General features: G+C 39.7%; 1 protein-coding gene across 5 annotated transcripts in view; it reads right to left on the bottom strand.

The window, feature by feature from the left end:
• nrcama (neuronal cell adhesion molecule a) overlaps nt 1–21716 on the bottom strand; it is a 63671-nt gene that overhangs the window by 22898 nt on the left and 19057 nt on the right. For all 5 annotated transcript variants that reach the window (XM_087830302.1, XM_087830305.1, XM_087830304.1 and 2 more), the window contains exon 2: nt 14285–14334. The gene's annotated coding sequence lies outside the window, so the exon portion shown is untranslated. The remainder of the gene's footprint in view (nt 1–14284; nt 14335–21716) is intronic.

Genomic DNA, 21716 nt, shown 5'->3' with positions numbered 1-21716 from the left:
AATTCCAGAGTCACTTATATGGCTAATTCTTAACCAGATTAAAATGAGAAGAACACGAGTTATATGTAATAAGGGATCCATGTCTCCGTGCATCCTGACATTTTGATTATTCTTAACCAGCACTTGCATCTCTGTATACACACTACTCTATGAGCAGTGCGCACAAACACATCAGTATATTATTTTGACAGAAGGGGGTTAAGGTCCTCAGAGGCATTTGAAGGTGAAATTTTCAGGCTCATTACTTCAGGCTATCTCTACTCTGCGGGACAGGAAGCATGTCTGATGATATGAAAAAGTATGGTAATGACTCTGACACAAGTGTTGTGCACTATTGTGACAGGGCAGAGAGTGTGAGCTAATGCAACCTCAGGACACAGCTAATTACGCTGACACGTCCTATTGGATATTCCTCTCACAAATTAGTCAAGAGGAGAGACACCAGGGAGAAAGAAGCACTCAACAAAACCTTTGAAACTCATTGAGGAGAGAGGCAATATGATCATGCAAATGTAATGGGCTATCCACAGATTAATTACGATCATAGTCCATGCAGCTATAACAGTAATGGCCTCCCACACAGTGTCACTAGCCATGCTGAGCTGTGCTGGACCTTGGAGCATTTTCCCACAGGGACACATTGAGCCTGAGTTCATTCAAAAGTGATTGAAGCTTTTAAGAAGTAGTTTGGTCTAAAAGGTAATGATTAAAAAAGAGAAAGGATGGCGCTGGCACGGCTGGCAGCCTTAACCCAATTTCTCTCGGGATGAATAAAGTATTATCAATCAATCGATCAATCACCGAGAATGAAGAGAATGTTCAACGTGGGTTTGAAATTAAGATACCTATAGCATGAGTGAAGACTGAAATACGCTAAATCATCCATTTTACCATCCTATTCCTCTCCTTTAATATGGAAAGACAAATTTTAAGAAATATTTTAAGCATAGCAGATTTAATTCACTAGGCATTCAATAGCACGCTCTTTAGATCTGTCATTAAGCTAGGCTACGGATTATGCTAAGCTACTGTTTTCTATGCTGAAGAATTGAAAGAGAATTCTTCAGCATAGAACAAAAAATAGCCTTAAACAATGACCCTTAAACCATGTAACCATTTGAGAAATGTGAGGAAACAAGATTCAGTTGCTTGCTAAATTGGTAAAAATGTATTTAACAAAAGTACCTTTAGCTTAATTAAGCTAACAACACAACGCAGCTAAATCAGCAAACGAAGCTCTGTAGTATACATGTAGTGTATAATTAAATATCAGCTGCCTTCAAATAAATTCTCAGTTTTCTCACTTGATATTAACTAAAAACAAATGAAACATCAGTTAATCAGTTTGTGCATTTGATTAGAATATTTAAAACAGTACTTTTTCATGGGAAAGCCCAGTTTGCGTTGGCTCTAAGATTATTACACTTTAACTCCTCCACATATATAAGATGACAAAAGAGCATGTTAGTTCATAAATGAGTGTTACAAGCTTTACAACTGATTTTTACATGTGTAGAAAAATCAGCTTTTATATCTGACCTAAGTCACATCTCCAGAGTGAAGAGTGCCTGCAGGGTAAAAAAAAAAAAAGGTAGACAACACAGATGACATAGTGAAGCATAGACACAAACACACACATGCATAAAATTAGCTGCATGTACAAATGTCAGCATCTGCATATTTCTACTGCTAGAACTCACTTGGGTCTAACTGGCACAGTGCTTAGACATTGTAAATACAGAAAGCGTGATCATGTACAATAAAACTAAACTCTCAATCTTTGCATGACAAGGACAGACAGTCCTTCAAACCTATTTGTTGCACAGTCAACACCGAATGTGTTTATGACTCCTGTTGATTGAATTTGTCATAATTAAAGCCACGAGGCTGTACTGTGCAGCGTGGCGGAAGATATTCCTCTGGCAGGAGACTCATCCACACAAAGACGCTTATAAAAGTGTAATTACACACATACATGTAGAGAGCTGGACATTCTTCCCGAAGCTAGATGGGAAAAAATTGTTTCTCGTTCCTCATTTTTTCAGAGGCTCCAAACAAAAAAGCCAAAGATGATGAAAACAAAGAGGACTCAATGGAGGATGAGTGGGATGACTAGCTAGTAGGCAAATCATCTCTCATCCTTCTTTTTTCTCTTCTTACTGACTCAAAGGTCGAAGTCCACAGGTCAAAAAAGTCACCCTAAGGCTCTGCCTTTTCCTTCTTGATCACTCTATCCTTTCCTCTTTTCTTTCAGCCTGACCGTCACTGTGTTCTCCAATTCTTTCTTAAACCAAGCCCACGAGCAAGATATAGTTTCACTATCTCATCAGATCAGTTTAGTTTTACTGTAGAATACTCGATATTTTAAGCATTTAAAGCAGGTGCTCCTGGTTTTTCTTCAGAGTGAATGAAAAGAGTGTTCAGTGTATATCATAAAACAAAACACAGATCCTTGTATCCATGTACACAAAACACTGAGGGTTAGCAACCTGAAAATAGTTTGATTTTGACAGCTTTTTGCTTGCCTTCTTGCCAGAGTCAAGAGGACTGAAAGCGCTCTCATTGTGAGCACACAGCTTCTTATCTCTGTGCTATGGTAAACTACCCAGCTTTGAGAGTTAGCGTATTATTTAGCATATTTAGCATAGAATTGAGAGCGAGCCAGGGCGTGTCATGTGGTGCCTCTAACCAAAACTAAAGGGAATGTTTCCAGTAGTGAGAACACACCTGATTCAGAGAACAAAAAACAAAAAAAAGATGATTCTGGACTTGTGAGGATCAAAAAGTGGCTAAGCTAACTTATGAGGTATATTATATGATATCAAGTTCACTCCTTCAAGTTTACCCATTTGTATTGATTAGTGACATTCTCCCACTGAAAAACCACACTATAAGTATTTTATGTGGATTGTTATTTTAACTGTTAGGACAAATGACAAAGGATGTTGCATATGGAGCTGCTGGGCAGAAGGAAAAGAGGAAGACCACAGAAAGGATTTATGAATGTAGTGAAGAAGGACATGCAGAGGCTTAGTGTGACAGAAGAAGTGTGATGGAACCACTGTGGCAACTCATAAAGGAGAAGAAGAAGATCCTCCAGGTGTAGTGATGTAAGAGTAAATATGCATTGGTGTTGTAAATATAATTTATAATAGTAATGGTAATTCTAAATTCCCCATAGGTGTGAATGTGAGTGCGAATGGTTGTCTGTCTCCATGTGTTATCTCCGCGACAGACAAGGATAAGTGGAAGAGAATGGATGGATGGATGGATGGATGGGATGGTATCCGAAGGTAAATAAGTGTTTAACTAAGCAATTATTATATGTAAATCTACTAAAAACAAATCAAAGTAAAAATGGGAGAAAGTATAACCTACAAATGATCTCAAATTCATTCATTCATTCATTCAAAGTTCAGTTTCCAGGTTGAGGGTTTGGTGTCACTCCTCTACCCCAACGGAAGTAGCAACAAATGACCTATATGAATACTTGCTACATACAGTTGGAGGACTTGCTGGTTGATACTGAACTCCTGGTTACTTTCACTCAAATTACCCTTGACAAAAGAAGTCATCATAACCAGAGTCAACATTTCATGATGTGAGGGCAGCTGACAGAAACCCAACAGTCTTCTTAGTTCGTAAACCCTGAAGCAACTTGCTAAGTTGGTCACTACGCAGCCCTCAGTCACACTGAGAGACACTGAGAGATGACAGCCTGACTAGAGAGATGAGTGAGGCAGAAAAGGGAAGCGGGAAGGGAATTAGAGGGAAGGACGGAAAACACAATCATCTGTAGTCGCATCAAATCATAGTGACAGAGATATTTGTGAACAATAGACTGAGTCAGACTGCTTTCAGCTAGACTGGACTAGACTGGATGCTCTCTGATCTGTACTGTAGCTCAGCACTCAGATAGTTCACTCTTTTTACATAGCTGACATCACAATAACATACGTTCAGTTTGTAGAGTAAAAGCCGCAGTTCACCATGTAATCAGAATTGACATCCAATACATTTTCTTTGATTTCTGCGTTTCTTTCAGTCAGTGAAAGCAGAGTTTATATTGTCATTTCAAAGTGGGTACCCAGAGATACAATAATTATATGAGTGAAATCCTTTAGAAACATCAATGAACGTATAATAAAACGATACTGAAATAATACCAGCAGCTGAAATATATTACTCCAAGCTCCAGAAAAGACAAAGGAAGACAGAGACAGCTTCCTGTAACTAAATACAAAAACAGTGCAGGCTGATACCAAACAACTGCTTTTGTGCTACCAGTGCCTGAGGATAGAACTTTACCTCAGTGGTTCGCAGTAGTTTCACAACTGATGCTGCATTCATTGATGAAAAGCAAGTGCTGGTGTCAGTCTATCAGGGAATAGTATCTTTTTAATTTATAATATAGGAAACATAATCCAGTGATACTGTTAGACTTTAACAACCTTTTTTTGTAACCTTTTAGCTACTAAAACATAAATAGCCTGTGAACCCACATTTTTAGACCAAACAGTGACAAACAATAGAAGCTCTTCTGTCTCTGAGGTAAATGATACCATCTTAAAGAAAAAGATCAATGATCATTATCCTTGTAGCTCAGCTTTGGTCTCCATCAGCTCCTTCAGATAGATAAATCCTACAGACTATTCTACACTAACGCCAGAGGAAAGTTACGGTATTGGAAATAAGCCAGAGATGTAATGATACACCATGAAAGAGACACTTACCTATTAGTCTTCTGAGTAAAGGGCTCGTGTTAAAAACACCAACTTACTCCTAGTGCTGTATCTGTCACTTTCATAACCTTATTGGCTGACTGCTCGGCTCATGTTCTCTATTTCTCTCTTTCTCTAGCCGATCTATGACAATGAACTGCCTGTTCTTTGGGGCAAGGCCTCGACTGTGAGTGGAAGAAAAATAACTGGTAGCACTGCCTTACTAATCAGCTTTGATGATGAGGTGCTATTCATGCAGGCTCTCATATCTTTTTACAGAACCTAGAATTATTTACTTTACTTATCTATGCTTCACTGTAGTTCTCTTTGCTTGGACTGTAAGGTGAAGCAGTACTCGGTACTTGGTAATCCCATCCCATCACAAATGGGAAGCTATGCAATGCAATTGCAGGTTTTAATGAAGAAAAGCACAAAAATTCAAACTGGTACGGATTTGATGAAATACCTATGAGATAGGGGTGCAACGATACTCGTATCGATATTGAACCGTTCGATACAGTGCTTTCAATTCGGTACGCATATGTATCGAACAATACAAAATTTTTAATTTATTTTATCAACTTTTCTTCTGACGATGCTGTCTGTGTTGAGAGCTCAGTGGATCTGCGTTCAACTACTCCACCTAGGCTGCACTGTCGAGCACAGATCCACTGAGCGCAGCGCAAGCTAGCAAGACAGAAGCTAAGCTCGTTGCAACATGGCAAATTGAACCTCCCCCACCCTCATTCAGATGTGGCCTTTGGAACTATTTTGGTCTTCATGTGAAGTATGACCCTGAAGGTAAGCGCGTCATGGACAAAAGTAAAACAGTATGTCGGATGTGCCAGGCAATGCTCAATTACATGGGTGGAAACTACTGCGTTAGCGCAGTTTGCTTGTTAACGTGTTGACGCCGTCCAGCCCCAGGCACGGGGTGATCCGCGGTAGCTCGTTAACGGAGATTTGCTGTGTTGTGGCGTTAACGTCATTTCAGATTAACGCTGACAGCACTAGTGGGAACACAACGAATATGACTGCACATTTACGCCGACATCATCCTAGTGCAAAGACAAGTGGAAGCAGACAAAAACAACAAGCACGCATGCTACAAACTTTACCCGAGTCATTTAGACAGCCGTTAGCACATGATTCTCCTTATGGGGACCTGATATGTTTAATATGCTGCTGAGATTATACCCCAGAAGAAGCGTCTAGTATAGCTTTTATTTTGGAAAGAGCCATTTCTCTGTAATAAACTCTCTTTTCCAAAGATGAGTGATTTCTCAGTCAGATAGATTTATTATTTTATCCCTTTGTTGTTTCAGCAACATTTTATTATTCATTATTTATAATTTTAATAAATTACAAATTAAAAAAGCATGAACATTTTTTTGTATTGAAAAAATATCGAACCGTGACACCAAAGTATCAAACCGAACCGCGAATTTTGTGTATCGTTGCACCCCTACTATGAGATATTATTGTTGTGTGTGTGCGTGTAAATTTTTTATAGGAAAGAAATCAGGAGGCTTGTTGTGGTGCGGAGAATCTGAGAGGGAGCAGTTTCCGTCCAGGGGCAGTAGTTGCACAGGGATGAACCACTGGCATGGCCAATTTGACCTCAATCCTTTGTGCTGTGGCTGACCTCTTGCCAACCTAGGGCCTTATCCATTCTGCAAGCAGTGCAGGCCCATGCACTCTGAACCACATCTTGACTGCCTATTCCAAAGCACTGGAAGAAGGAAGCTCAAAGAAATGGCCAAATGGACATCCATAAAGTCAAAGCTAATAAATACCACCCCAACCTACCCACTCAAAGTTATTAGGTCACAAAAGGAAGGAAACAATTCCCAAGAAACTGTCCTGTTTTCTTCATGAAATCATCTTAAAACCAAAATGGCTGATGTGCAAGTGAAGAGGTACTATTCCTCATCTTCAGGTGAGGCGTACAGGTTAAGGGGTGAAACGCTGGTGACACTGCCGAAGGTTACCAACCAAGACTATCTTGAGTAGGCCACATCAGTGATTTCCTCACCTCACCTTGCTTAACATGCACTATTTTTAAGATGCACACAGTCGTTTACTTGGAAGATAGGGAGTATAAGTAAGTATACATATACATACATATATATAATTTATATACTTTTAAGCAGTGAGCAGTTTGTCTGTTGCCAAAGAGCATTTCAGCAGGATTTACCCAACTTTGTTTACCCTGATTTCACCATCAAAGCCTCATCATTTAACTGCTGACTATCCATGAGTCTATCTGCTATTTGGAAGTTGATGTAGAGGGAGCTTTCATTACACTAACACCACTTCTTTACAGTCAAAATACAGACCTGGCAGGCCCATTGTCCTCAATAGCCCCCAAACCGGATCACACGCAGATAACTAATCAAAGCAAACTACCTAATGCTCTTTTGCATGCAGACACACATACACACAGTGTGGGTCTTCCCTTTTAGGAACAGTTATTCTAGCACCATCCGCAGAATCCCCCAGCGCCTGCTTTTCTCTGAGGCTTTGTGAAGTGCTGATGGTCAGCATGCGCCACACCATGTCCATTGTGCTTCCTGTTGTTTACTAAAGGGATAATGCTGAAATGGCAGGGGACAAGGTCACACATCCAGAAATAAAAGATGTAGCCACAGTGCCACCCAGTACTGTTGTGATGACATAAACTAATACACGTCGGTACAAGTAGACCTGGTTTTGATACTCATACAATGTTATTTTGGAAATGGATTTATAATCAATTTTGCCTGGTCCAAGAAATGATTTCCTTAAATTCCTTATAAAATGTTTCCTTAAACCAAACACACATTTTGAAATATTTTCACTAAGTTTAATAATAATAATGGATTGCATTTATATAGCGCTTTTCGAGACGCTCAAAGTGCTTTACAGTTCCACTATTCATTCACACACTGGTGGAGGCAAGCTACAGTTGTAGCCAAAGATGCCCTAGGGCAGACTGACAGCAGCGAGGCTGCCATATCGTGCCATCGGCCCCTCTGGCCAACACCAGTAGGCAGTAGGTGAAGTGTCTTGTACAAAGACACAACAACCGAGACAGACAGAATAGGGGATCGAGCCGGCAACCTTCCGGTTACAAGATGAGCTTCCCAACCCCCTGAACCATGGTTGCCCCTGCAAGCTAAAGTCAAATAAAAGAAAAGATAACACTTGAGTTACAAAACGAGTTGTATGTTTTTAGTCATAAACACGCACAACTAGATTTTTCCTTATTTGCCTCTGAGGTATCTGAATATTCATGTCATTGAAAGGCATGACACACTGACTGATGGTCTTGGCTTTCTTTTTTTTTTTTTTTTTAGCTTTGTGCTGTTTAAAATTGTGATTTTTGTGCTAGTGTGCAGGAGCACGCAGGTGACATGAAGTGATCGAACTCATAGCAGCTATATATCTGAATGGGTTGGTGAGTGTCACCTGAGCCCCCCCCCGTATTTCATACTGGGATTATCACTGGTTGGTCACTGTTTGCCTGGGGATTAAAACATCGTGCCTTACAAGCCTTTAAAGCTGTCGCCAACAGGTCTATTTATGAATGAGCAGTCAAAGTGAAACAAGGCTTATGTAATGTCATTCTGTGCTGTTTTACTGGCCAGTTTGTACATCTGTCTTGCATAAAAGGGGACATAAGCTGAAAATCTGCTTGACCCCCCCACCCTGTAACCACTTTCAAATTCAACCCTGTTGAAGTACATTCCCATGCATATCCAACCCCTCATAATCCCATGATATAAAAGCTTGACTGTAACAAAGCAAAGGAGTATCTTATTGTCTTTCCTTTTTTTTTCCTATTGAGGGAAAGAGAAGAGCCCTGCCTTTGCAAGACGTGAATGCTAACAGCTTTGCTCCTGGCATATTTGTGTAAAGAGTGAGAAAATAGCAAGGGAGGACTTTGAAGGTATCATTCACACTGCCTAACAAAGGAAACAAACTGCAGCGTTCATTTTGTGACAAAAAGATTAATGGCACTAAGAATGGGATTGCTTTTAGATCGAAACATGAAAAAAAAACCCCACATCAGACGATATTAATGTGCCATCAAACCAAGTTTATATACTTAAACTATAAAGGTTTTGTAAATGATAATTACCTTAAAACAAGGACGGGGGGGTACTCATCCATGCATAACTCATCAGAAGCTGTTAACGATGGCTGTCATTAAAATTCGCTTCATCTGATGTCACATTTTACGGCTGTGATATCTGGAATATTGTGTGCGTAGGGACATGCTTGCTGCTGGCTGCCGGCAGCCTGGTTGGGTGTGTGCAGGCGTCAGTTGCGAGTGTCTCGCCTGTCTAAGGTCATCTCGTCAAAAGCCATGGGCTCAGTCAGAGCCGGGGGCCGTGCTGGCTCAATCCATAAGTGATTTTTTTTGTGTTTGTGTGGGTGACAGGTGGTGTGAGGAAAACTCGATAACCCTGAAAAATATGTTGATATCATGTAACAAAAGATTTTACAGCCCGTATAGCCATATTATTTTACTCGTTCATTCTCTGCAATAAATGTCAGTTTGAGCTGCAATAATTTACAGAAAGATCTGCATGAAATGCAATGAATGTCTCGTTTAATTGCTTTATTTTTAGTGATGCATATCCATCTTTTTTGCAGTTAATCCAAAACATTTTATCTAATCACTGTATTCTTATTCTAAAATGATCTTTCACAAAGCATTTACTATAATTGCCAAGGTCTTTACCATCAATGATTAAGTTTGTAAAATGCAAAAGAAATCATCTGCACCATCTCTCAGCTATGAAATGAAAAGCAATGTTTTATTTAGCAAAATGAAAAGTAAACAGTGGTTCCGACTACACAGAAAACCATTAAAATCATGTATCTTAAAGTGTTTTAAAATAAAGATAAGTTGACACCAATTAAGGCACTGCACTGCAGAGGCTTCTGCTTCAAAGTGGGGCTGTATAAAGTGTGAAAAAGTGTGTTTACTGCGAAGCAAAGACTAGACATTAAAAAAACAGACCCTAAAATCAATGTACAGGCTCATTCTAATACAGTGCTACAGTGTGACAGGGCATGAACCCAGCTGGGCTTGTAACCGAGCCAAGACTCATTGGTATTCCTCTGGGGTTACTGCTAGGTAAAAGGTATCAATAGATGCACATGGCCTTGGTACGTGACTCTGACATGACTTACTGTGTGGGGTCCTATAATTTATTTTGTTTCCAACATGTGGCTGTTTTTATCCTTCGGGGCAAGACTGTTACACCTTTAACTTATTCCCACATATGGCTCTTGCAGTGGTGATATAACAAAAATAGTCACATTGTCAAACCGATAGACAGGCTAACTGACAGTCCGATCGGGGCAGGCGGGGAGAATGAAATGATTAGGGAGAAAGAAGAGAGTGGGAAATTTTTAAGGCGGAACGGGCTGAAATGTTGACAGGATGGGACGGGGGAGGGGACTGATTGACAGTGTTATAGCTGCGCAACAAGCTGGCATGCCCCTTTTTTTTCTCCTCCACCCATCTGTTCGCAAGGATTACTCATAGAGACGGGTGGACAGGAGGAGAGAGGAAGCTGGAGGAAGAGGGCAGGGAGGAGAGGAGATCCATCATCGCAACCTGCAATAACTGAATTCAAACCACTTTTCCATGACTTCTTTTCAGTTAAATAAACTGCTGCGATAATGACTCACTGTTAAAATTATGGCTCACTGCAATATAGTAGAGGGCTCTCATGGGGCTATTGAGGTAACAATGATATTGCCGGAAGGTGGAAACACTGTAGTGATGTGTTATGTAATTGCTGAGTGTGCTCTACTTACTAAGACTATTGCTCCACAGAACGCTGTATAGCAGTGGCCTGTTGGCTGTGCCACTCACAAGCCATTATATTTGCTGCTCAGTATTCATTTATTTATTTATTTTGTATTTATTTATTTTGTTCCTGTCTTGCAATGCAGATTTACATTCCTAAGTGGACCTCAGTATTACAAAAGCAATCACATTCTTTCCAGCCTTCTAACATTTATACATTACTACTTGATAATGACTGTAAAACTCCCTGCACTGTTAATCTAAATGTGTTAATTCGCATCAATGCACCACGCTCCTGTCTGTTTGCGTGTCCTCTGCATGTGCACTGGAGTGTGCTGATTATCAGGTGAGCAGCAGATGATGCCAGGACATGTGGCTGCTATTTATCCAGTCATAAACAATCCCCTGTGTTCAAACAGTTGCTGAGTAATTACACTAACCCATGGTGGCCTTTTAGGCTGTGGATTTATGGGGACTTTGCCTGTTTTTATTATGTGACCTTAAGGATTTTCCATGTTTACACTTGAATCTGTTCCCAAAAAAAACCTTTATAGCACGTGTCTGACCTGTGAATGTCTCAGATAGCCATACTACTCTAAACAAAATCAAACTTAAATGATCTGTTATAATAATTTTCATGTCTTGCACTCAAGTAGCTTTACATGATTCACAGTTTCACAGTTCAAAACAATTGTCGAAAATAGGGCACTTCAGCTACTTTCGCACTCCTTTTAAACCAGCTGTCTTCTGATTGGCTTCCCCATTGTAAACAAAAGGGTTGACCAGGGTTATGGGTGGTGCTGTGTCCCAGAGATAACCATATTAGGGATATCCACGCTTACTGACAGCATACAGAGCCAAGAGTAGAAAAAACAGTCTAAAACTGAGCGTTTCGAGCTTGAGCTTTTGGCCCATAGAGTTTACTCGCATATAGGCTAATGGGGTTGTCGTAGCTATTCAGAGTTTACAGCATCCACAAGGTTTATTCTAGTGTTCTCGCTTTTCTTACTTGTACTTGCTGAGTGTATACACTGCAGATACAAACAGGGCAGAGCCAAGACTGCAAAGGGTATCAGTCACTGCCAGCTGTGAGTCATGCTCAACACTCAGCACTTTTCATCTATGCTAACTGACCTTTTTATTTGAAGTACAGCCAGGGATTGAGCCGCTTATAAAGTTCATAATATGATCTGTCATGTGTATTTACAAATTGAAAGATATTTGTAGGTCTGTTAGAGTCATACATTCGAGTAATATATATGTCTGTCAGAAAGAAAAAAATTCTGTATTTAGCGTATAATTGCAACCAAGTGGAGTTTATGGCTTTGCACAAACTGCAGTACCTCCTTGGAGCGATACTAACCGTAACACAATGGGAGCATATTACTAAGACGAAAATATAAAAAGAAATGCCAACTGAAAAAAAGCACTAGAACAGACATGCCATCAGCAAAAACTGGGGCTGGGGTATTCGAAGAAGAAGAAGAAGCTGGCTGACACATTCAGTAACATCATTGTGCACACGTAGCATGTAGCTGCATTAGCATTACAAGTGAATCAGAGCAAAGCATAAGCACTTTTTATAGTCACTGAACCTGGGTGACCCTCTTCTTCTACTCTATAGGTAGAAGCATTATTCTCTCAGTTATACACATAAACAATTAGAATAACTGAGGAAATTTAAAATCAACATTTCAAAAGATGTTTCACAATTGTTAAGAAAATGATGTGAACAAGCAGCCACTTGCTCTACCTGTTCTCAGAGAAGCGTAACACAAACAGATTTTTGAATCACATTTACAGAAGAAGAATGGGTCAGCATCCCGAGAATGTCACATGTCACTCACATTGGAATAACCAGAAGCAACCATCATTCAGACTCACAATTTCATCGATATACAGTGGGGCAAAAAAGTATTTAGTCAGCCACCGATTGTGCAAGTTACCCCACTTAAAATGATGACAGAGGTCAGTAATTTGCACCAGAGGTACACTTCAACTGTGACAGACAGAATGTGAAAAAAAATCCATGAATTCACATGGTAGGATTTGTAAAGAATTTATTCGTAAATCAGGGTGGAAAATAAGTATTTGGTCACCTCAAACAAGGAAAGTCCCTGGCTCTCACAGACCTGTAACGTCTTCTGTAAGAAGCTTTTCTGTCCCCCACTCGTTACCTGTATGAATGGCACCTGTTTGACCTCATCATCTGTATAAAAGACACCTGTCCACAGCCTCAACCAGTCAGACTCCAAACTCCGCCATGGCCAAGACCAAAGAGCTTTCGAAGGACACCAGGAAAAGAATTGTAGACCTGCACCAGACTGGGAAGAGTGAATCTACAATAGGCAAGCAGCTTGGTGTGAAAAAATCAACTGTGGGAGCAATCATCAGAAAATGGAAGACATACAAGACCACTGATAATCTCCCTCGATCTGGGGCTCCACGCAAGATCTCATCCCGTGGGGTCAAAATGATCATGAGAACGGTGAGCAAAGATCCCAGAACCACACGGGGGGACCTGGTGAATGACCTGCAGAGAGCTGGGACCAAAGTAACAAAGGTCACCATCAGTAACACACTACAACGGCAGGGAATCAAATCCCGCAGTGCCAGACGTGTTCCGGTGCTGAAGCCAGTGCATGTCCAGGCCCGTCTGAAGTTTGCCAGAGAGCACATGGATGATACAGCAGAGGATTAGGAGAATGTCATGTGGTCAGATGAAACCAAAGTAGAACTTTTTGGTATAAACTCAACTCGTCGTGTTTGGAGGAAGAAGAATACTGAGTTGCATCCCAAGAACACCATACCTACTGTGAAGCATGGGGGTGGAAACATCATGCTATGGGGCTGTTTTTCTGCCAAGGGGACAGGACGACTGATCCGTGTTAAGGACAGAATGAATGGGGCCAAGTATCGTGAGATTTTGAGCCAAAACCTCCTTCCATCAGTGAGAACTTTGAAGATGAAACGAGGCTGGGTCTTCCAACATGACAATGATCCAAAACACACCGCCCGGGCAACAAAGGAGTGGCTCCGTAAGAAGCATTTGAAAGTCCTGGAGTGGCCTAGCCAGTCTCTAGACCTCAACCCCATAGAAAATCTGTGGCGGGAGTTGAAAGTCCGTGTTGCTCGGCGACAGCCCCAAAACATCACTGCTCTTGAGAAGATCTGCATGGAGGAATGGGCCAAAATACCAGCTACTGTGTGTGCAAACCTGGTAAAGACCTATAGTAAATGTTTGACCTCTGTTATTGCCAACAAAGGTTATGTTACAAAGTATTGAGTTGTATTTTTGTTATTGACCAAATACTTATTTTCCACCCTGATTTATGAATAAATTCTTTACAAATCCTACCATGTGAATTCATGGATTTTTTTTTCACATTCTGTCTCTCACAGTTGAAGTGTACCTCTGGTGCAAATTACTGACCTCTGTCATCATTTTAAGTGGGGGAACTTGCACAATCGGTGGCTGACTAAATACTTTTTTGCCCCACTGTATATAGAACTCGTTCAGACTGCTGTCTCCTCTCATGCTGCCATATCATCAACTACATAATGACATAATCTGCTTAGCTACCCATTAATGGCTTAAACCTCTGTTTTATGTATTCTCCCTATATAATGATTTTTTACATCTCTATGCTACTTTTAAATTCAATAATATATCACTCATTAAAGAGAGAACGATGTAAATTGGCACATCATGGAGAAAATGTAGTCAAGCACTCAGAAGCAATCTCTGACTCACCTCCGAGGATTTATTCTCAGCTGCTGTTTGTCTTCAACGGATATTTCAACCTGAAAAAACAAGACGGAAATGACTATAAATAAGGAGTTTACCTCAGATTAGAAATACTATAAATAATTAACGTCTAAGCATTCATGGGGAATGACGCTGACTCCTTTGACATTATGTAGCAAGGGTGCTTTTACTGCATAATATTTGGCAAAGAAATTCTAAGTCTATTTAAAGTCTATCACAGCTTCCATTTATGCCAACTCACGCCAGATACCTAATCAGCATCATGTTAGAGGGAAGGATTTGGAGTTAAAAGACGTGTTCACAGCTCTCAAAAAAGACCTTGGATTTCAAAAAAGACTCTGAAGCTTCAATTAACTAAATACACTTGGCAAACGCTTATTTAGACCTCTTTGATTTATTCATTGCACAAGGCCAGTGTTACCCACCAGCACTACATAAATACATGGGCACCTCCACTTATCTCTCCAGGGAATACCCAGTAAATGACTGCATATTGCTGAACACAAGGACGTCAGTCAATAACCAAAATCTCTCCTGTCATTTTTATTACTTTTATCTCCACTAGGGACACACGCACAAATGAAAGGTTACCCACCACCATACACGCGCTTGCACGCAGCGACCTCTGCTTCCCCCAAATGGGCGTCCCTTCGTGACCGTGAATGCATTATCATAATCTCCTGAGAGATACTCCATTCATCTCATATTAGCAAAACAAATGTGACAGACAAAGGACGGCGGCACATTTGGACGTGAAGCCATTAAAACTGTAGTTAGCTCAGATGGGAAAGATGATGAGTCATGCAATAAAGCGAGGTTGAGCTGTTTGAATTTAGTAGATGATGTAAAAAGATGAGAAAGGGTTCTTGATCTATTACTTAGATGCTATCAATTAGAGGAAGAACCTGGATGTTCCAGCCTAAGTCCAAAATGTGATCTGAAGGAAGTAAACAATAAAAAAAAGGAAGGCAGTTTGTTATTGTATAACCTCACCTTATAATTAAACAAACCCTGCATCAATTTCATCTTAATGAAGATGACTGAAAGTGCATTGATTTAAATGTGTCAGGATAAACTGAATGAATTTTTCATTGTGATCTGATCTGAAATGATCTTATCCGATTTGAACTGAGCTGCATTGATCTTATCTCAGCTGAGTTGAAACAAATTGAACTGAGACAAAAGGGGGCACAGATCAGGGAAAGAGGAAGAAACAGTACGAGATGTTAATGAATGGAGACAGGAATGTAGCAAGACTTATAAAAAAAAAAAAAAGGCAGAGCGAGGACGATGAGGGGGAAAGAGTGCTTTAAGAGAAAGAGAAGAAGAACAAACATTAAAAAATGAAGAGAGAGCGGGAATCAAAAGCATCCATTTTTAATCTGCAAATCTAAAAGTGCTTCATCATCTTAGCGCAAGGAGGGGGATGGAGAGAGATACACATATAGTATAAAAGGAGAGGAGAGGAGAGCTGGGAGGTGCTACAAGAGCAAAGCTAGCAGAGCTGACCCCATGCTCTAGCAGGTTGCCATGGAGACAAAAAAGAGACATGCAGAGAAGAATAAAGAATACAGTTTCCCTTTCAAGAAAACACTTAAACATTTGGGGACCGAACCAAACTATAACAAAACTTTGGGGGTGTATGTAGGTTTGTGTTCAAACAGTCAAGTTAGCATAAAGTAAATCTGGTTTCAATAGCTTCATAAATTGGGTGTAAAAATAGTGATTATTTGTGAGACCTGGGTTAAGGAGAGAGAGAGAGAGAGAGAGAGAGAGAGAGAGAGAGAGAGAGAGAGAGAGAGAGAGAGAGAGAGAGAGAGAGAGAGAGATAGATAGATAGATAGATAGATAGATAGATAGATAGATAGATAGATAGATCCTTTCAGTGTGGAGCCAGCTGAGAGCTAACATACAAAGCCTAAACATAAGAACAACTTGGTTCAAACAGAAACACGATTGCTTGTAAAGGTAAAGAACAAGAAAAACAAACAACAAAAGAAAAAAATAGAAATAGAAAATTCAATAGAACATTAAATAAATCAAAACCTGTAATTTAGAATAGTTTGTTAAAAGAGCTTTCAATATCACCTGTCAACAAGAAAAGAAAACCCCCCCAAAAAGCAGAAACTATAAGATCCTTGTCAGAGCAGCAGATGTACTAGTTAGAAATATTTGAACAGAATTAAGACAAAAAAGTTAAATTAACACCTCAGTACATAAAACAGGGATTTCTAAATTTTCAAATGTTTAACCAGCTGCTTGCAGTCTTCCTTTTCCATTGTTTCCACCAAAATCCGTAGCCAAAGAATATATAACCGCATCAGTAATTTCCATGCACCATTTGCTGGGTTGAGCTTTTTGTTTTCTTAAACGCATCACCAGCTGTTAACATCTCATCCTCGCATACCTTTGTAGCCTGGTTTTACTCAACAGAGTGATTTTACCTCAAGTGGTGTAACAAGTTTGTTGTTTCCACCTTTAGCAGTAACAGTTTTCTTGAATATTTTGAAATGTACTGTGCTTTGTTGGAGGTTATTGACCGAATTCCCTTTTCCTTACTCCTGCTCCCAGACATGCTTGTACTTGTGCAATTTATTTAGAACAGTGTTGTCTTTCCATCCATTTTCTACAACTTATCTTTTTTGTTAGTCTGTTGGCCTGGTTGGAAAATGTTTAAGATATTCTTTAAACCTTGTGCAAGGCCCTAAAGGGAAAGTTAGGACAGCATAAACAATATTTTAAAAAACATTTTAAACTGTCCAACAAAGAAAAATCTGTATTTTTCACATTCACATTGTTGTTTATCTTTTAATTTCTGTGATTTGCCAAAATTTGTTTTCTCCAGGTGCTACACTGACTTCATTTTAAACAAATGGGAATTATTTTAAAACCCAGGACAAGAGACAAGTTACCTCACAAGCACACAGAACAAAGTCTTAAGTAAACATTTTCACTTCACCTTGAGAAGAATTCATGAAGTAGAAACAGATCTGATCTCGAAGAAGCTAAAATAACTCTGTGACAACAGTATGTATGTGAACTGTAAGCTCCGATGATGAAGGCCACTGTTTCTCTACGTATGTGCTTACACCAACTAAACTGTGATCACCATTCTGGATTATTAAAGTCATATATGTGCCAAGGCCTGGTGAAATACCGCTTTGATTTATTATCTAGCTCCTGTTTCAATTAGCCTTCTGAGTTTATGAATCCACCGGGAGCCAGTAAACTGCAAGCATCAAAATGTATCGGTGTGTGGATTTTTCATCCTGTGATAGAATAACTGACCCCAGGCATGAATAGAAATTGTGAGTGTGGGCTGTAATTCCTTAGGCCAAGGGGGCCAAAGCAATCAGCGATGGTGGCAGCTGCCTGAAAAGCACACTTAACACACGCTCTGGCTGCCTGGCTTCTTCACTCCCTACCTTTAAAGTAGTGAAATATTGTGTCCAGACAAGTGTGCCATCAAGTCTTACTCGCTTGCATTTGATCTCCACACACCAACTGACTTGAAGCCAGATTGGGAGCAGCAAATACAGGCTTTCAGTCCCACAACAACAATAAGAAAGAGTTGCAGGTATTTGCGACCATGTTTTGGTTTCATTGTGAAATGAGAAGAAAAAAAACCAACAAAAACGAGTGCTTCCATTGGATGTAGCACCCGAACAGTGACAAATGTCTATCTATAGACGCTTTTTTTGTGCACTTTTTCAGACATACCATCTGTGCGTACTAATATTTTGCTGTGATTGTCTACTACCGTGATTGTGCTCATCAGTCTACATGTTCCTTTAGAGACAGAAAATGACAAATGACCTTATTAAGATGCTAGCCTGGTTGGGTTCAGTGGACCGATTCATAGTGTTGTATAGATATATAGCTCCCTTGGGCAAAGAGAAATTAAAACTGTATTTGATTTTTTTTTTAAAAGCAAATCCCACCATTAATACAAGTGCTGCAGTTTAAATGTTGAAGATACCACCAGTTCCTGTCAGGCTGAACCTCTTTCAGTTTACAGCTTATGCAGTCCAGACAGATGGAAATTATATAATGGTATTTCTTATGATTCAGCTACATTAAAAAAGGCCACAAGTCAGTGTCAGTTTGACCTTTCAGACTGCTTTTGAAGCCTCCCCCACAACGATTTAAACCCATACATTCCCTTGTAATGGTTGTGTGTGTGCTAGAGACACAGACTGAAAGGGGGGGGGGGGTTGGTTACCATGACTGTTCTAAGGGGTTTTTAATTTTAACAGTCTGTGAGCATCCTTCAGATGACAGACAGCACACATAGTCTAGTCCCACACAGAAAAGGGCCGCCAAAGAGGAGCTGGTTTTAATCAGAGAGATTTATAACCTCCCGCAAGTTTATTTCTTCCTTCAGAGGTTAAAGAGGCATTTCTCCCATCCGTGCTTTTCCCACTCGACACCGCACAGCGCACACAATGGAGTCATCAAGAATGTCAAACATACACACAGAGACGGAGGAGAAAGAAAGATAAATCAAGATTAAAGAACAGCAGGAAGCAGCTTTTTAGTTTCATTGGCTGATTCTCTACTGAGCTTTCTGCAGCTGGGTGATGCATACTGTAAAAAAAGAAATCCAGGTATGAGCTCTCTGGGGATTGATCCAATCAACAAACTCATCTCAAAGTCCCAGCAGAAGGATGAAAGCACGAGTGAAGCAGGGAGGGAGTAAAAACATGTTTGGAGCAGCAGAAGAAGAAACAGGCCGACTGTAGGGAAAGAAATGATGTGCAAGATGAGCCAAAACTGGTGCAGATGAAATACTCTGACTCTGATTTAACAGTCAAGTCACAGTAAGAGGGTTGTGAGTGTCTGGATTCCTGCAGGCTTTATATGGAAATGCTCATTTGGGCTATAAAACTTAATTTAACATAAACATGCACTCCTACCCCTAAAGCTTTAACATTTTACTTCCTTCAAAGGCCACAGATCTATGCAATTAAGCACCTTGTTTGAGTTTACTATTCAGTGACACTCCACAAGAGATAACAGCTGCTCTATCAATCTGACAAGAATCTTATGATGTCCTAAATTAACTATTATTACAGATTTCAATAACAAACTTAGAACATGAAAGCACACTGCAAAAATCTTTATCTATAGGAGTTTTTAGACTGCAGGATTTTTTCATAATCCATGTTATTGTTGAGGGATTTGCCTTTTTTGGTGTGAAACTGAAGAACTACATTTGTTGTGGTCTTTTATGGTCTAGCAGGCTAAGTGCTCTCCCAGCACGGTCGACACTTAAGTGCTTACACTCAGTGTTCTAACCAAGCGGCAACCTTGGGGCTGAAAAATGAAACCAACATGGTGGTTTGTTTATTTGTCACTTAAAACTGACTTCACATAAACAAATCTTTTCTGTTAAAAGGCCCAAATTTATTTATGAAAAATAAATGTGGTTATAGCGTTATACAACATATAGTTTTCATCTCTCAATCTAAATTTCCTTTCATGACAACTTTTTATTTTTCAGCTCTTGGGTTTCTGTTACAGTATATATGTCTTATATAAGTTATGCATTATTTTTGATGGGCATGTCTGTGCTGACCACTGTCTGTCTACTACAGTAGGTGTCCATTCAACCAAACTGATCTGTCAATGAGCCGTAGGTTTGAGTACCAAACTTAAATGGTAAATGGGCTGGTACTTATATAACACCTTTGTTCTCAAATTGAGACCAAAAAAGCACTTCCTACTAAAGTCTCATTTGCACAGACTCACACATGGATGCATCGGGCTCAACTGAACATTCAGTAAGAATACATGTAGATGGAAGAAGTCGATGGATCGATCTACCAACCTTGGTAGATGATCCACTGCCATTCCTAAAGTACCGTTTCACACTAAATCAGCTTGTTCCAAACCTCAAGCACACCAGGGTTAGAGGAATAAAGACAGCGAGGGGATGTGTGGTCACTCCTGTGACATGTTGAAACCAAACAAACACGTGGGGCAATGGTGGCGGTGGCAAACCAAAAACCGAAATCTCAGGTGTGGTTACACTTTTCAAAACTCAGTGCAGAAAATGCTTTCTTTAACATCTTTATTGCAGAATGTAAATCTGGATATGGCAACACATCTAACCTGAAGAAAACCCTGGTAAAACCCAAAATACAACTAAAAGCTGAGTGTACTGGATTTGAAGCTAAATTCATTGACACGCATGCTAACTTTAGTCTACCTGTTCTCTAGCATAGATCAAGCTGAGCCCCTATCGTAAACAAACATGTTATGTCAGATAGTATGTCTGAAACCTTAACATTTAACTCTAATCGATAATCAAATACCATGTAAAATTATAACATATTATCACTGTAAGAGTCATGTCAACATCACAGACATTTTTCAGGCGGTTTCCTTTGAAAGTTCTAGTACCAGATTTTATTACTTTTATATTTAAAACAAATTCCATACAAATCCTTCTGTGCTGTTACTTTCTGGAGCATTTTGGATGTGCTGTTTCATTCATTGTATCAAAAATACTATTTAAGAAGTCTGTGCTCCGCTTTCTGGTCAGTAAAATTTTTGTATTATTTTATCCACGTCTGCACTAATTAGCAAGTATCTTTATCTGTGCATCTTGCTAACCAAGTTGGTTATATCCACTCCAAATACGGTTAGTTCACACTCAAGAAATTGCAATATTAGAGCTTCAAAACAGCAGTCCACATCCATCTTTTATATCTTTTACAGTATATGGGTCACACACATGTATAAATAACCTTAAACCACCATTTAAAAAAACTTGTGTAAACGTTAACAAAAGGCTGAAAATTTGAACAACAGCTCTTAATGTAGGGCTTAAAAACACACAAACACAAGAGTAATGGTTTGACAGTGAAGTTGGGGCTATTAAGCCTGCATGCAACTGAGGAAATACAACACCATTTTCACTGGCATACCAACAAATGACCAGCTTTAATCAATTTAGCATACATTAGAGCTATATATATAATGATATATTGAAGGTTATATAGTTCTTGGGGTAGGCCCCACTACACAAACACAGCCTTCATCACAAGTAAAGCAGCGCAGTAAAAGAGCTGCACATTTGTATTGAAAGAGACCTTTTAGTCACCCTTTCTGGCTACACCAGTATTGGACATTGTGAGAAGAATTTGATTTGAAAATATCTTAAATATGAATTACAGTATGACTGCTATAAAAAACTGGGCCGCACAGAGCTTTAACTAGTGTCGCCATAGAGAGTGTCAAACAGAGGAGCACATGAAAACTTAACAGAGTAGGACGCGACACGTCAGAAACATGCTGAAAAAAGTCCATACAGTCAGAACCCCGGAGACCCTCTTAACGAAAGCAACAACACAAAAGGGATGTAAGGAAAAGCAAAGATGGAGACAGAATGAGAGTGAAAACGAGTGGAGGA

Source organism: Neolamprologus brichardi, chromosome 17 (genome assembly GCF_056152115.1).
Source record: "Neolamprologus brichardi isolate AB-2024 chromosome 17, ASM5615211v1, whole genome shotgun sequence".
NCBI classification, from domain to species: Eukaryota; Metazoa; Chordata; class Actinopteri; order Cichliformes; family Cichlidae; genus Neolamprologus; species Neolamprologus brichardi.
This window is presented reverse-complemented; position numbering and strand designations above follow the sequence as displayed.